This window comes from Esox lucius, chromosome 24, assembly GCF_011004845.1.
Source record: "Esox lucius isolate fEsoLuc1 chromosome 24, fEsoLuc1.pri, whole genome shotgun sequence".
Lineage (NCBI taxonomy): Eukaryota > Metazoa > Chordata > Actinopteri > Esociformes > Esocidae > Esox > Esox lucius.
The window spans coordinates 15,004,118-15,020,149 of NC_047592.1; the positions used below are offsets into that span (position 1 = coordinate 15,004,118).

The 16,032-nt window shown below is 44.1% G+C and overlaps 1 protein-coding gene across 5 annotated transcripts in view; it reads left to right on the forward strand.

The window, feature by feature from the left end:
• Positions 1-16,032, forward strand: part of nlgn2a (neuroligin 2a) — a 169,912-nt gene that overhangs the window by 19,019 nt on the left and 134,861 nt on the right. The window contains exon 1 of one of the 5 annotated variants that reach the window (XM_034290622.1): positions 2,983-3,004. The exons of the other annotated variants lie outside the window; for them this stretch is intronic. The gene's annotated coding sequence lies outside the window, so the exon portion shown is untranslated. Of the gene's footprint in view, positions 1-2,982; positions 3,005-16,032 lie in introns of those variants that run through there. 5 annotated transcript variants of the gene reach the window in all.

A 16,032-nucleotide genomic window follows, 5' to 3' on the forward strand; every position in this document is an offset into this window, starting at 1 on the left:
AGTTTCTGAATACATAAAGACAATCTACTGAATAACATGGTTCCTGTTGTGCTCATTTATAAATTCAACAACAAATTAAGAGTTTATCATGTCCATCATGACACAATTTCAAAATTTTACTTTTTATCTTATTTATAGCTGTGATGAATACCAGAAGGCTAAGATGATCAGCAGACACCCTCAGTAGCCTCACATGACCCTATTCTTAGAGACACCTTCTGTGCCACAGTACAACATATACCATCCACAACCAAAAGCCGATTCAGTAATGTCAGATCTGATTGTGGCTTGCAACATGCCACTGTCTGTCATTGAACACAAGAGCTTTTGGCACTTTTTGTCTGTGGTTGACAGTAAATACACCCCAGTGTGTCGCAGGACCATAGCCTCCAAGATTGACATCCTCGTTGCTGATAGGCATACAAAACTTAAAGCCCAGATGACACATGCTGACCGCGTCTCTGTTTCAGTAGACATATGGTCTGATAGAACGATGAGAGGATTCCTTGGGGTCACCGCCCACTGGTTTAAAATGAAGAATGAGGCCAAAGAACTGAAGTCCGATCTGTTGGCATGCAAAGGATCACGAGCGAATACGATATTTGAAGGTGGCTTCGGAGTAAAGGGAACCCCTGCTGCAGTGAATTGACACTGGAACTGAAGCAGGTGAGGGCAGGCCTCAGTCATGACTACCGGAGGTTTTGTCGGGTGCTGGAAGAAGGTGGGCATACGGATTTGACATTTTCACTGAGAGAATGGAAACCACTGAAAGTGTGGATGGACCACACTTCAGCCGTTTGCAGGAGCCACAGATATTACCCAAGGAGATAAAGTTGTAACAATCAGTGAAGTGGTTCCATTCTTTCCCTAAACCATCATCTGGAGATGGAATCACAAGTGATGTATTTTACTGGTCTAGTCCGAAATTTACAAGCATCGCTGAAGAGGAGATTTCTTAGGATCTCTGTCGATATCAAGATGGCCACCCTGTCAGGAGTGATTGCACCCATCTCAGACCATGTCTCGCTTAACGCAGCTGTGCTAGATCCCTCCTTTACCCTGATGTGGCTAGAACATTGTGTTCAGCTGGAGGATGATCTGAAGGATAAAGGAATTGAAAACGGTGAAAGGTGTGTATCTATTTATCATAAAAACATTAGAAGTTTGCCAATAATGTTTAGCCCAATTTGTCATTTATACAGTGAGGGGAAATATTATTTGATCCCCTGCTGATTTTTTACTTTTGCCCACTGACAAAGAAATGATCAGTCTATAATTTTAATGGTAGATTTATTTGAACAGTGAGAGACATGTCAAAAATGTTATACATTTATTTGCATTTTAATGTGTGAAATAAGTATTTGATCCCCTCTCATTCAGAAAGATTTCTGGCTCCCAGTTGTCTTTTATACAGGTAACAAGCTGAGATTAGAAGCACACTCTTAAAGGGAGTGCTCCTAATCTCAGCTTGTTACCGGTAAAAAAGACACTCCTGTCCACAGAAACAATCAATCAATCAGATTCCAAACTCTACACCATGGTCAAGACCAAAGTGCTGTCCAATGATGTCAGGGACAAGATTGTAGACCTACACAAGGCTGCAATGGGCTACAAGACCATTGCCAAGCAGCTTGGTGAGAATGTGACAACAGTTGGGGCGATTATTCACAAATGGAAGAAACACAAAAGAACTGTCAATCTCCCTCAGTCTGGGGCTCCATGCAAGATCTCACTGCGTGGAGTTGCAATGATCATGAGAATGTAGAGGAATCAGCCCAGAACTATACGGGAGGATCTTGTCAATGATCTCAAGGCAGCTGGGACCATAGTCACCAAGAAAACAATTGGTAACACACTACGCGGTGAAGGACTGAAATCCTGTAGCGCCTGCAAGGTTCCCCTGCTCAAGAATTTGGGTCAGATGAGACCAAAATCAAGCTCTTTGGCATCAACTCAACGTGTTTGGATGAGGAGGAATGCTGCCTATGACCCCAAGAACACCATCCCCATTGTCAAACATGGAGGTGGAAACATTATGCTTTGGGGTGTTTTTCTGCTAAGGGGACAGGAGAACACCACATCAAAGGGACGATGGACGGGGCCATGTACCGTCAAATCTTGGGTGAGAACCTCCTTTCCTCAACCAGGGCATTGAAAATGGGTCGTGGATGGGTATTCCAGCATGACAATGACCCAAAGCACACGGCCAAGGCAACAAAGGAGTGGCTCAAGAAGAAGCACATTAAGGTCCTGGAGTGGCCTAGCCAGTCTCCAGACCTTAATCCCATAGAAAATCTATGGAGGGAGCTGAAGGTTCGAGTTGCCAAACGTCAGCCTCGAAACCTTAATGACTTAGAGAAGATCTGCATAGAGGAGTGGGACAAAATCCCTCCTGAGATGTGTTCAAACCTGGTGGCCAACTACAAGAAATGTCTGACCTTTGTCATTGCCAACAAGGGTTTTTCCACCAAGTACTAAGTAATGATTTGCAGAGGGGTCAAATACTTATTTCACTCACAAAAATGCAAATAAATGTCTGTGTTTTTCTGGATTTTTTTGTTGTTATTCTGTCTCTCACTGTTCAAATAAACCTACCATTAAAATTATAGACTGACCATTTCTTTTGTCAGTGGCCAAACATATAAAATCAGTAGGGGATCAAATACTTTTTCCCCTGACTGTAGAATACTTTTGTTTGCTTAGTGAACTTCTTATGATAACCCTTTTTTTCTGGTTCTCTTTTTCCTGGTCTATTTCTCCAGGAGACTTCAGAGTCTGGGGAGCCCGTGGATCCAACCACGACTGAGGAGGAGGCAGAGGAGGAACAATCTCTGGCAGAGACGCCGGAGCTATTTGCGACATATCGTAAAAGACAGAGGAGAGAGAAGAGTGTCGCACCCCAACAGCTCAGCTCAGTGGCCACTCTGACATTTGCAAAGGACAGGACAGTCTTTTGTTTTGGGCTCCGAACCGAAACACTCTTCCTTTACTGTTCCAAGTTGCGGTAAGGGTCTTGGCAATGCGTCAAGTACTCCCGTGTTTTCAGCCGTGGGGGAATCATACCGTCTCCTCCATCGCTCACTAATGAGTGACACACTCTTGGCCAATTTTATATTTTGCAAATACTGTGGGTTGTAAGAGTCGACCATGGAAATCAATACGTTTTACATTCTCGCTGAGGAACTTTTCAAAATGTTACACTTGATGCAGTGTTCCCCAACTTAAAAAATCTGAGACGTGTTATCTTATATTGCTAAACAATCTGATCCACTGCACTGTTGTTCCCACTGGATAACATAGAGTTACACTTATCTATTTTGAAACTAGAATAAATGCATCTGACACACATAGATGCTCCCTTGTTATTTACTTAATGAATTCATTTAATTATGAGATTAGATGGTTCCCAAGTATTTTCGGTGTAAAGAGGGAAGCGGATGAAGGCTTATTTGTACCAATAGGAGGACAGTAGTGTCACTACAGAAAGGTTGGCTGTACAATTCTTTGTGTGATGTTTGGTTGCTGGTTGTTTTGTTAGTTGTTGTTCTTTAGGTGTTAGGAGCTTTGAGGTCATCCTGTCTGTTATCAGTATTGTGATTGATGGTTGATGGTTTGTTAATATTCACATACAGGATTCATGAATGCTGTCAGAATTTTTACTATAATTGGAACTTTTATTTCTTTTGACATTTTTGAATTTTACAATGAAATTAGCCATAATTTCCTTTCCTCCTTATGCTTTGTGTTGCCTTACAAAATTGTTTGAAGAGTTTGTGTACTAGTAGTGTAAGAGATACAGGTAAAATACAAATTTTAATTAAAATTGTCCTGAAACAGTTAACCATCGATGCGAGGACTCTACATTTTGGACCTAATTTGACTATCTGTGCTGTGGATCATGGGACTTGAGAATTGCCCTTCAGTACTTGGGACTTTACTTGAGACTTGAGTGGGACTTGGTCATGTAGCTTCTCACACAGGGCCTAATGGAGCTTCTCACACAGGGCCTTATGTAGTTTAACACAAAGGGCCTTATGTAGTTTCACACACAGGGCCTTATGTAGCTTCACACACAGTGCCGGATGTAGCTTCACACACAAGGCCTTAAGTAGCTTCATACACATGGCCTAATGTAGATTCACACAGAGGGCCTTATGTAGCTTCTCGCACAGGGTTTCATGTAGCTTCACACACAGTATCCTTATGTAGATTTTAACACAGGGCCTTTTCACATTTGATCTCTCCCATCAAATCTCTGTCAGAGCAGAAGTAATTTCAAACACAGACTCTGAGACAGACACTGGAGTGTTCATACGCTTAAATAAAATGTTGCCATGTTATTCGTTCCAGAATTCCCCCTGAAAGGCATTATTTGATCGCACAGAAAGACAGAATAGTTTGGCTGCAAGAATGTGTGGTTCTTCCGACATTGCCAAACCCTCCAACATTCTTTGGATTGTTGTCTTGTCACTACGTGTGGTTCAACAAGCAGTCCCCATTATGTCAGTCATGAATCACCAGAATGCAAATATAGTAATTATTAACAACCGAGAGGGTAAGGTGTATCTTACCTGACTAACAAGCTATTGTTGCAGGGACAATTAGTTGCAACTCAGTGGTTTTACCTGTCACTCTATTGCCTACTAGCATAAACGTTGACTAAGGTTTGTCATCTCACGATAACTTTGCATAGACTAGCTGAGCTAATTTATTAGAAAATGTCTAATATGACTTATATTTCCATAGCTAGCTAGCAAGTCTACCTTAACAACAATGTTGTTGAGTGACTGAATGTTCTTTTAATATTATTTTTTTAATTTTCTTCTTGGAAGTTAGAGGTGATTGCTTGTTACGGATTTGAATTTCCAGCCATGTTTGTTTTGGGATGGATTAGAGGCTGTAATGATGGTGGAGAGGAGGAACCAGGCATAGGCTGAGTGGCAGTCCATGTAATATTCTTTATTGAAAATAAACACGAGCACATAAAACACACTGAAAGAAAACCAAAAGCCGAAACGAGAACACTCACCACTGACATGTACCAACGGAGACAGGGAAACAATAACCGACAAGTGAGGGGAGCAGAGGAGGAACGTTTAAACACACTGATGACTTAATTGGGACCTGGTGTGAGTGACACTTGGAGACAAGACAATTGAAGGAGTCCGGTGTGAGTTCATGAACAATGGGAAAACGGCAGAAGCGGGAGAAGACGGAGCTGTCCGTCACCTCACCGTCACAGAGGCGTAGTGATTCTTTAGCGTTACGTACTACTCCAGTCAGATTAGCCTATTTCAGACAGTGCTGTGAACAGGGAATTGGAATCCTCTTTCAGAGGGTCAGATTGGAGCTATTTAGGAATTCATTTCATGAAACAGAAATTATACGTGGCTGGGATGTATTTGAAATGATTTGCATGCTGTGGCGTATAAATATTGCACATGTCGATATTGCTATTGCGACATGATTTTGATAAACTGCACGGCCCTAACTGATGCACGCAGAGACACACACCTACACACTTAGACACACACACACACACACACCCCGACATACCTTACTCATCCTTCATGGGCAGTTTGACAGTCAGTGATTGAGAGGCCTGTGTGTTTAAGAGGCTGTTTGGCCCATAATGAAGCACAGTCAGCACAACCCCTCCAAGAATAAACAGCCCGGCGCTCTAATTGAGAAAAATTACCAAGACCCTCTGAGAAAGGGATTCAAACGGAGAATGGAAAATGGGATGGAGATGAAGGAGAGAGAGGGGCAGGGCTGAGGGGGTGAGGTTGGTCGGAGGGCGGGGGTTGGTGTCGAATACATAGTCAAAACACACACAGATACAGTCCTGGGTAAACATTGATACTGAATACATATGGACCACACACATAGCACATCTTCCATGTACACACATAATGAAGCCACTAGGGCAGGGACATTTTATTCTGAACGAGGCGTTATCTTTGTCTTAATGGAAAGATCCAACCCCCCCCCCCCAATACACACAGCTTATGATAGAGATCCAGTTCACTGACACCCTCATTTGTCGCTTTGTGGCACAGATGTCACTTCAATGGCAGCCATACTGATCTCTCTATTAAACACGGCGACAAGTTCATAGGCTTACGGAGTGCTGCGATGCTATTATCATCGGGAAAGCGCAGTATGATTTTTTTTTTTTCTGAAAGGTTGTCTGAGCGCCGATGTCTATCAAAACACACGGCTCAGAGCTCACAGCTAATGCGTAGTGACGTGTGAAATATGAATACAACGACACAATGTATTCGCCCGTACACACGGAGGCTTTATCACCTGTCTGGTCCTACACGTCTTCTGTTAATCATGTCTCACACACACACACATACAGACACACAGACGCACACATTCCTTTTTGTTTTACCAGTCTCTATCCTCCTTGCCCGTGGTCTGTGGCTGTATTCCTGTGTGTGTGTGTGTGTGTGTGTGTGTTATAGTGTTTGTGTGTGTCCGGTTACATAAATGTTGACAACATGTGCAGAGAGGCATTTCTTTGAGGGTGCAGAGAAATGGCATAGCCACGAATCACACTGCCTCCAGAGAGGATTCATACAGTCACATTGCCCAGATATGAGCTCTGGCGTAGCACACCGCTTGTGGTTTGCTATGCTGTGTGTCTGTGTGTGTGTGTGTGTGTGTGTGTGTGTGTGTGTGTTTGTAAATGCCTTTGTAAGTGTTCCAAACCCTTCCATGGTGACATCGCCACTTGGATTTATAGGAATAGGAAAGGGAAACGTTTCATCTCTTCACATACCACCGCCCGTTTACTTGCATACACATGCCGAAAGGTGACAATTTAAAGGAAAAGCCGACATTCGTTGTCTCCGTAAGGTGTTGGGAGACCAAAAGCTGCCAGAACAGCATCAATGCGCCTTGGCATAGATTCTACATGTGTCTGGGACTCTGCTGGAGGGATGGAACACAATTCTTTCAGAATATATTCCCTCATTTGGTGTTCTGGTGGTGGTGGTGGAGAGCGCTGTCTAACACGTCGGCCAAAACTCTCCCGTCTGGTGTTCAATTAGATTGAGATCTGCTGACTGCGATCCCAGTCAGTGGAACCCAAACCTTGCCTGGAAAATTCCCTCAACCACAGAAAAGCCTCCAGAGCCCCTTACTATGGGGGTTCAAGCATTCAGGTTTTTCCTTTTAATTTGTCTCCCTTCTTTACCTGGATAGACACTCATGAGATGACTGGGCCGTTTCAGTGTATTTTAGAAAGGTAGGAGACAAATATCCAAAGGGTCGGCTTTGGTAGACATTCAGCTTGCATTGCAAATGGCACCCAGTTCCCTATCTATGGGTCCTGGTTGGAAGCAAGTGCTAGCAGGAATTAGGGCACCATTTGGGAGACATCACCCTACATTTGAAACATCCCTGTTTCTCAGGATTGCTGGGCTTCACTGATAAGCGGCACAAGGTTCTTTTTGAGGCATGGTGGCGGTATTCTGGGGATATTAGACAGTCCGGACAGGACAGTGTGTAAGATGGGGAGATTACTGAGCTATTTTCAGGACGATAAGGGCTGTTGCCGCTTTTAGAGAGAATGACGCGAGAGATGGAGCCAGAGAGAGAGATGGAGAGATGGACGTGAAGGGATTACGCTGTCACAGTGACCTGAGCTTGGCAGTGCCACCCGCTCACCTCGGAGAAGAGAGAGAGGGAGAGGTTGGGGGGGGGGGGGGGTTTGGGTGGGGGTGGGGGGGGTGGGTGCAGACCGGAGGAAGAGAGACAACGGTTGTTTCATGACAAGGTTGTGAAGGAGAGAGAGATTTTCGCATGGCGAGTTTTGAAAGAGAGGATTCTACATACATGGCAAGTTATCATAGAGAGAAAGGTTTCTGCATGGCAAGTTCTCAAAGAGAGTTGGGAAGCACCGCTAAGAAAATGACTGGCCCACAGCCGCTGTTCTTATAGCACAATCGGCCATGTTTTGTTGTTCTTGTACCCGGGTACCCTGGCAGAAAGAAGGGAGCAGTCGCTCATGACCGGTTCTGAAAAAGAGAGTGTGAGAAGGAGAGGTTGTTGCATGGCAAGTTGTGCGTGTGTGTGCGTGTGTGTGTGTGTGTGTGTGTGTGTGAGAGAGAAAGAAAAAGATAGCAAGAGACACAGAGAGAGAGAGAGAGAGAGAGAGAGAGAAAGAGAGAGGCTGTTGCATGGCAGGTTAAGAAAGTAGGATGGATAGGCAGTGGGAATAGCGGCTAGTCATTAAAAGGAAAAATACATGTAACAGCAGTGAGAAAATAGCACTTGATAGCTATATTAAAGGGAGTGCATTAAAGAACAAATCAATGAATGATGTATTAAAGAAAGGATTGCTTTACGTACAGAGGGGTTGAGGGGAGATGGGTTGGGAGAGGGACAGTGAGATTGAAGAGAGTCTTATTAAAAGGGAACGGTAACAGAGGTAAAGGGAGAATGTCAGATGTACATTAGAGAGACCACAGACAAAGACCAAAAGACTTGAGGACAAGAAGTGAAGCGTGAATCCAAGGAAAGCACAGTAGAGAGAGCTAAAGCTTAATATAAACACGGGATAACAGAAGGGACCGAGGAAAGGGTGAGGGATGGAGGCGCGAGAGCAGTCGAGAGAAAAGAAGTTAACATTAACATTTAATTCATTTCTGCAGATGCTGTCATCTAGTGTGACTTACAGTAGAGACAGCATTTAATTTGTGTACATGTTGGATGAACAGGTTTGGTTGCAGCAAGAGGTGATGGAGCAGGACCCAAGGAAAGCTAGATAGAGGAAGAGGATTATAAGAAAGAGGACATGTTGTTATTCTATAGAAGTTGATCAGGTGAAGTGAGAGAGACTCAGCCATGTATCATCAGTATGGAAGCCATATGTGTGCTTGCCTGTGTGGGAGGGCACCCATTTTGTTAGTGCAAGCATAGCACCAGGAGCAGAGTTTACAAAGCAAACCATTAACCTCAATGTCACAAACAGCTGTTGTTGACAGGTGGGGTTTTTTTTACCGTTATTTTACCAGGTCTTTCCCAGGTCACTGAAAAGATGCCTTATCCAGATTGTTGAAAAGACAGCTATACAAACACATCTATTTTCAGTTGTGCTGAAAACCAAATCCCAAACCAATCCTTTGCATTTTGTTATATTTATCGAAGTAGTAGTACATGGATACAGTCAATGTTAGGTGTGCGTCAAAGATAACCTTAATACAGGTGCTCCCACATCTCCTGACCGTGACATTTCACATTTGAATTTTAACCATAAACTGACAACTGAAAGAATTAGTCAAAGGTTGAGGATTATTTGAGTAAGTTTATACTAGGTAGCCACATACCGTTAGCTACACATACAACACATTTTACTAGCATATTTCACTTTGAAGTTCAAATAAGAGGAATAGTTAATAGTTCTTGTTTACCAGAGAGAGCAAAAGAAGGAATACCAGAAGGTAGTTTACCCAGGCAGTTAGTTCTGGCTACATTTCATTAAGCTTGGTCTGTTCTGCTTTGTGGCTGTTCTTTCATGGTTCATTAGTTAAATAACATATTTGGTATGATTATGAAATAAATGATGATATTGTCATCAAAACTGGATTCTTAGCTACATAGCTTATATTAGTGTTCCCATCAGGCCAGAAAATTAGAGACAGGTCAGACCATCGTCTGGTTCACAAGATTCTGCTGAACACAGTAAAAACCACCCGCTAGCACAAAAATAACAGAATCAATGGACACAATGACATTTTCAACCACGCATGCGTGATTATAGACACTTATGGATCAACAACATTATATTCAAGGATATTTTCTTTTACATGAATAGGGCAACCGTTTTGGGGCAAAACAACAGCCACAATGGACCAACATGATGGCCGTTATGTATGGAAATTCCTGTACCCCGTAGTAAGACAATCTTAAGTAACTGGAGCTAACCTAAGGTATTATACAGTCCTTGACTGTTGTCTCAGATATCGGCTAATATTTAAGTGCTAGCAAAGGGACGCTTGTCTATTTTGGGAATCTCGATTCTTTACTTTTCATTCGGCGGTCCTAGAACATGCATACTCTGTCTGTCTCCCGACAGCCCCGGCCTGGCCTGTTTTTAAGGGCAAAGAAACAATCACAATTAAGCAACCACAGGTGTAATCACTTGATCCCTGGCCTTACTCACCAGCCAGGCTGTGATGGTCTGCAGGGTCAAGAAGACGACAGGACACCCAATCGCTCACAGAAGCCCCAAAACAAATGAGAAATGACACGTTTCTGAAGAATTTGTGCTTTCTTTTCCTTCTTTTTTTACATACATTACAAGGAAACAAACAAGGGGACGAGAGGAAGACATTAAAAAGTTAGTGCTGGCCATTATGAAAAAGACCAGAGGCTGTGCAGGTAAGGGCAAAGCTGTGTACTGTGGCGTTGGGCCCTCAGAACCATGACAGCTGTCACACAGAGCAGTGTCAGGGAATACACTATGGAGCTTAGTCTTGGAGTAGTGTAGTCTTTGTAACATCTTATATTGTATGTGAAAGTGTCTGGAGTTGATTTAGCAGGGATAAATCTAGTCCCAGCTGTCCTCCCAATCTGACATTTTGAAGCCCTTTTCTTCCTTTGATTTAGCTTGGAAATTGTTTGTGGATGGGTTGACTGATTGAAATGCTTCATATAGACAGTTTATTATATTCTTGATGTTAGGCATTTTAAAGCACCTGTCAAACATATTTTCAAATGCAGGAAAGTGTTTATGTATAATCTTCAGACATCTGAAGTTATTTCCACAGAGGTCATAGTTTCCCCTCATTTAATGAAAGCAACCATATTTTCTTAAAGATATACTTTCAGGCATCTTACGGTTTATTCAACGGGAAAGTGGTGAAAGATAAAGTGGTTTTGTTGTAAGAGCAGAAAGTGCGTCTTGAGCCCACGGCGCCACAATACCTGTGTTCTCCCAGAAGCATCAGCTTTGGACTACTGGACCAGCCTAGGAGAAACACGAGTCCCTACCAGGCACAGATCTCATATGAACCGGAATCCCAACGATGAAATGCAGTGTCAAAGGTTAGCAGAGGAGTGAGGGAGGCAGCATGGACGCTGGTCTAGGATCAACGAGCACCGTCATTTACTTCACACATTGTTTATTTTGCAGGTGCCATTGAGGTACCGCGTTTGGTTGCCGATGCCGACCGGAAGTCAGTACATAGTAAATGTGTTAATGGTAATTACTTATTCACTTACAGCATTAAAGGTGTGATTTTTCTGTCTTAAACGTTGTTTAACTAGAGACTGACCGTTATTATCTAGTGAAGGTCAATAACATCATGGTCAATATCAGCCCTCAGATCGCCCGTCCTTCAGACATCTAGCAGGCTAGTTCCCGTTATCATTACCTGTGGTCTCTAGTATATATTCAAAGCAGTGACAATTTTCCATTGGAGTGTGTTTTAATGTATGGGTAGTTAATGTTCCCGTGATGTCATGGCAGTTGGAAGAACACTAAGTCTGGTGTCAGGTGAGTTGGGGTTGCTGTGTGGCAAGTGGGGCGGGGTGTCACGTAACAGTCCTGTAACAGGCATGGACTGGCTGATTTACTGACGGGCTGGCTGACTGGATGGCTGATTACAGAAAAGTTTGACCTGGGGTGGGATCCATTACTGTTCAAAAACCTTCACTATAGTTGGATTTTATGTTTTTCTCCCTATATTGCCCTCCTATTTGTAAAATGACTATGCTTAATAAGTCAAGAGACCAAGTACTATAAATCGAAACAGTCTTTTGTTGTTTGACACCAATTTAACAACACTGTCTAAAACGACAGCAGTGGTTTAATTTGGCTCTCAAGAATTCGTTGAAGCCTAAACGTAAAGGAAGGTCTGGATGGCTGTGTTTTCTGTCGAGAAATGACAGTGGAACACAGGCAGAATAGTTGAAATGGAACAGCTACTGTTTCAGGGTGAGATTGTGGATCGTTGGCAAACCCTGGGCATTGAGTGGCCAATGGAGCCCTCTGCAATTAGTCTCATTACTCCTGCCATTCAATTAATCAATTAAGCCACCAGAGTGGCTACAGCAGGGCCCAGAGCTTTAGGGATTTCTAGTCACCGCTACAGAACAATCGTTGTTCGACAGCAAGATACATGCGCTGAACAGACAAGATAATATATGGTACTGGGAGTCATGTCTAATTGGTCTTGCGGTTTGACCAGGTTGGTACAGTTTAAAGCTGTTAATGGTTACGCGTAGAGCAATAAGACCGTAGATCTGTGGTTAAGCCCTTCCTATATCCAGTCATGTATGAAAAGCCCCGTGGGCTCTGGTCAAAAGTCATGCGCTACATTTGCAATGGGAGGCCATTTTGGATGAAGCTGTTTTACCTCAGCAGCACTCTTCCAATCCCTACCGCCATTTGGGCCTATTATCATTATGACACTTTTAGTAGCGAGCATATTAATGTTTCAGTCTTTTATGGCTTGTCAAGATCTTAGCCGAACCACTTTATTAAAGTTATTAGTCAATGTTCTTTGTTTATGAGGTTTTGGGTGAGGTAGCGAGCTAGCAGACTTTTTCCCAGTGCCTTAGGGAGGAGGAGAGGAAGTGCTGGCGCCATGTTTCTGGGTAAACTTCCTATGTCTGAGCTCGTCTTTATAGCGAGTCTCAACGCGGCGGTGCTGTTTTGGGATCAGTTCAGGTCACCTTTTAAGATCTTTCTGAATGTAAGTGTACAGACAGGGGGAACGCAATCATAGATCATCAATGCTGCTCACTGCTTCCATATCGACCCAGCTCCTGCCCGTTTGCCTCTATATGGATTATGGTCTCTGCCATTGCACAGAGATCCTAAGTTGACACCTTCCTTTATGGGTAGTGTTGTGGTTAGCGAGGTGTATATTATACAGAGTGAACATGTAATGTCCAATCCAAGCCTAGCAACCCAACAAAGACTGTCAGGTTTCAGGATTTGATATATTGAATTTACAAATAGATTCACTTGACAGAATCGTCCACGAATAGCCCCAGACCAACGTAAAGGTTTTCTACGACAACAAATTCAAGTGGAACTAAATCACCATGATCGTTTTTTTTGACATCCTTGGCGGTCTCTAAACTCTGACTAACCCTACCTCTTAATTTCCTCCAGTGGGAGCTCCAGTACTCAAGGATCAGGCACTGGCCACTTATCAGCCACCAGACGCCCAGAGTGGCTAGAATTCTCCTTAACCCCACCCTGGGTCCTGGAGGGGCCTCTATAGACCCCTCGTGGCTTTTCAACGAGCTATAAGTAGCAACACCCACACGCCACCCGTACAAGCAGCCAGAGTGGAGTCGTGTCACAGGTTGAACGTGAAGTAGTTGCTGGCTAATTGGTCCCGGATCAGTTTGTGCCGTATTAGTCCCATCCGCTTCCCCCGCAACACCCTGGAGTATCGTTTGTCCCAACTCAGCATGTTTTCCGGACTGATATTGCCAATATTTTCCCTCCCGGACTTCAGTATTGTGAGGGAGTCAAGCAGATATAACTGGGTAACGTCAGCAGAATGAGTGGTAGATTGGAATGGGTAAGCATTAATGTTTGCCCTCAAGGACAAAGATAGGGGTACCCTATTTACTATGTGTGCTGCTTAGACGAAATTGGGCATCTATGAACTATTTTTAATAATTCGCATAGTTTCGTTTTTTGTGTTAGTTCATTCACGTGTGCTCTTTAATGAGCGTTATGCAGATGTGCAACGGAAAGGAGGAAGAAGTCTGTGCGTGAACCTTTACAACTAACTGGAGATTGTTAAAACTAAATTGAGGTTGTTAATTGAGAGGTTCGCAATGGAAAAGTCCAGTGGAAGCTCCAGAGTTGAGACTGAGTGATATAAGCCCTGCTTCAATGCAATAGCAAGGCATTGCGAGTCCAGAAAGTGTGATTAACAGCGTTCCATTGCAAGAAACCGCTTTGGATTACCAATAGATAGTAGATAGTGTATGGTGAACGATGCTGACTCAGTGGGCCTGAGGCCGATCTGTCTGTCCTGTCCCCCTATACTGTCTCCCTTGCCAGTTGGCTTTGAAAGATGCCAGTGCTTTTGTTCTCAGATGTACAGCTACTTACTTTTGCAGAGGAGACAGTAGCAAAGTACTGTGTGGTTTCTGCATTGTGTATATTATTTCTGTCATTTAAATCATTTACAAATAATATTAGCAATTGGCTCCAGTAAAATAGGTGCTTTGCTGTGACCGGTTTGGGGCAGATAAGAGCTGTTTTCTGCCTTGTTTCGCTGCCACCGTGTACAGTGTGTCAACAGCAGGGGTCCAGTATAGCCAAGCTAAATCCTCTGCTCATGGTTCTCACAGCCAGAGTAAAACACACATTTCTTGGTAATGTTCTATGCGAACTGCAGTGGTGCTCTGAAGACATTCAACAGATGACTAATATGAAAACCACTGCTTCACTGAACGGATCACCTCCACCCACCCACCCAACCTCTCTTTCTCTCTCCCTCTTATTCTCTCTGCACTCCAGACGTCGTTCAGACATCTTTTTCGCCTTTACTTATTTTCTCACCGGGGACACGCAGCAAGATGCAGCGAGAGAGATGGAGAGCAGGAGGTTGAGGGATAAAGGGCTGGATGAAAGAAAGGTTGGAGGTTGGGGGCCAGGAGAAAGGAGTGATGGCTGTGCCGTGTGGGGGGCTCAGGTGGGGGAGGAAGGCGGGTTCCTGTTATGGTAATAAGGGTGGGAACAGCTAACACCTGCCCCAGCAGAGCTCTCTTTTCCCCGTCCGTCTCCCCTGGTCTCTCCCACTCTGTTTATTCCTCTATCGCTCTGTCTGTCTTTGTCTGTCTCTGTGCTCTGTCGCACCCTGCCAGCTCCCGAACACGGTTCCCCTTCTCTGACTGCATCACCCAGCTCCTCCATGACAGTGACACTCAGCCTCATCCCCGTCCCCTCTTCATCTTAATCCCCCCCCTCCCCCCTCCCCCCTCCCCGAAAGGTGCAGATGTGCCCTCCGGAGCTAGACAGGTGAGGGTGTGACTACTCGCACACACCTGGGACGGCAGAGGTGAGTGCCCAGGCCACTGTGATGCCTGTGTGTTCACAATGTGAGGGCCTGAGGAGCAGAGTGATAAAGGGAGGAATGGAGAGACTGAGGGGAAGAAAGGAGCTAGTACTAAAAATAGACTCGCTGGCCTCTCATATTGTGCTTTTGCTAAGTCACATCAGCCCCCCGAGCAGAATACTGGAAGACTCCTGGTATAAAACTATTCTCTCTCTCTTCTTTCTACTCCCCTGCTCCTAGAGGAATAGGAAGGACTCCTCCCATTTTGGGTTGTAATTTTTCTTGGTAATTTGTGCTAGATGTATTATTATTTTAATCCCCTAGAGTCTTGTTGCTTGCGTGTTTTAAAGCATTGTGTGGCGTTAAGCGCCCGGTTGACAGGTGTCCGTCACACTCACACCCTTCATAATGTGATATCCTCCAGTCTTCCTTTCCTTTCCTCCCACCAGCCCTAGTTTCTGTTGGAAAGCATACAGATTAGCACTGTGTCTGTGTGTCTGTGTGTCTGTGTGACTGTGTGTCTGTGTGTCTGTGTGTCTGTGTGACTGTGTCTGTGTGTGTGTCTGTGCCTGTGCCTGTGTGTCTGTGTGACTGTGTGACTGTGTGTCTGTGTGACTGTGTGTCTGTGTGACTGTGTGTCTGTGTGTGTGTCTGTGCGTGCGTGTTGATTTGGTGAATGACCAACCTTCATCCCATCCCTAAGAGCGGAGTTTTTCTAAACAAAACAGCAGCACTCAGCCTAGTCTTTCTCTCTCTCTCTCACACTCACACGGACACAGACACACACACACACACACAAGCACGCCCACAGCTACTGTAACGGAAGGAAAAAACACAGAGAAGCAGAAAGTGCTTTTAGAAAGACTGGACAACGACAGCACCATAGAAACTACACAACCTTTTAGGAAGTATATAAAGCATAGAGAAAGGGCAGAGTCTTTCTCAGTATAAATAGACCAATAGCCAATTTAGACTTTGGATTGTGTAT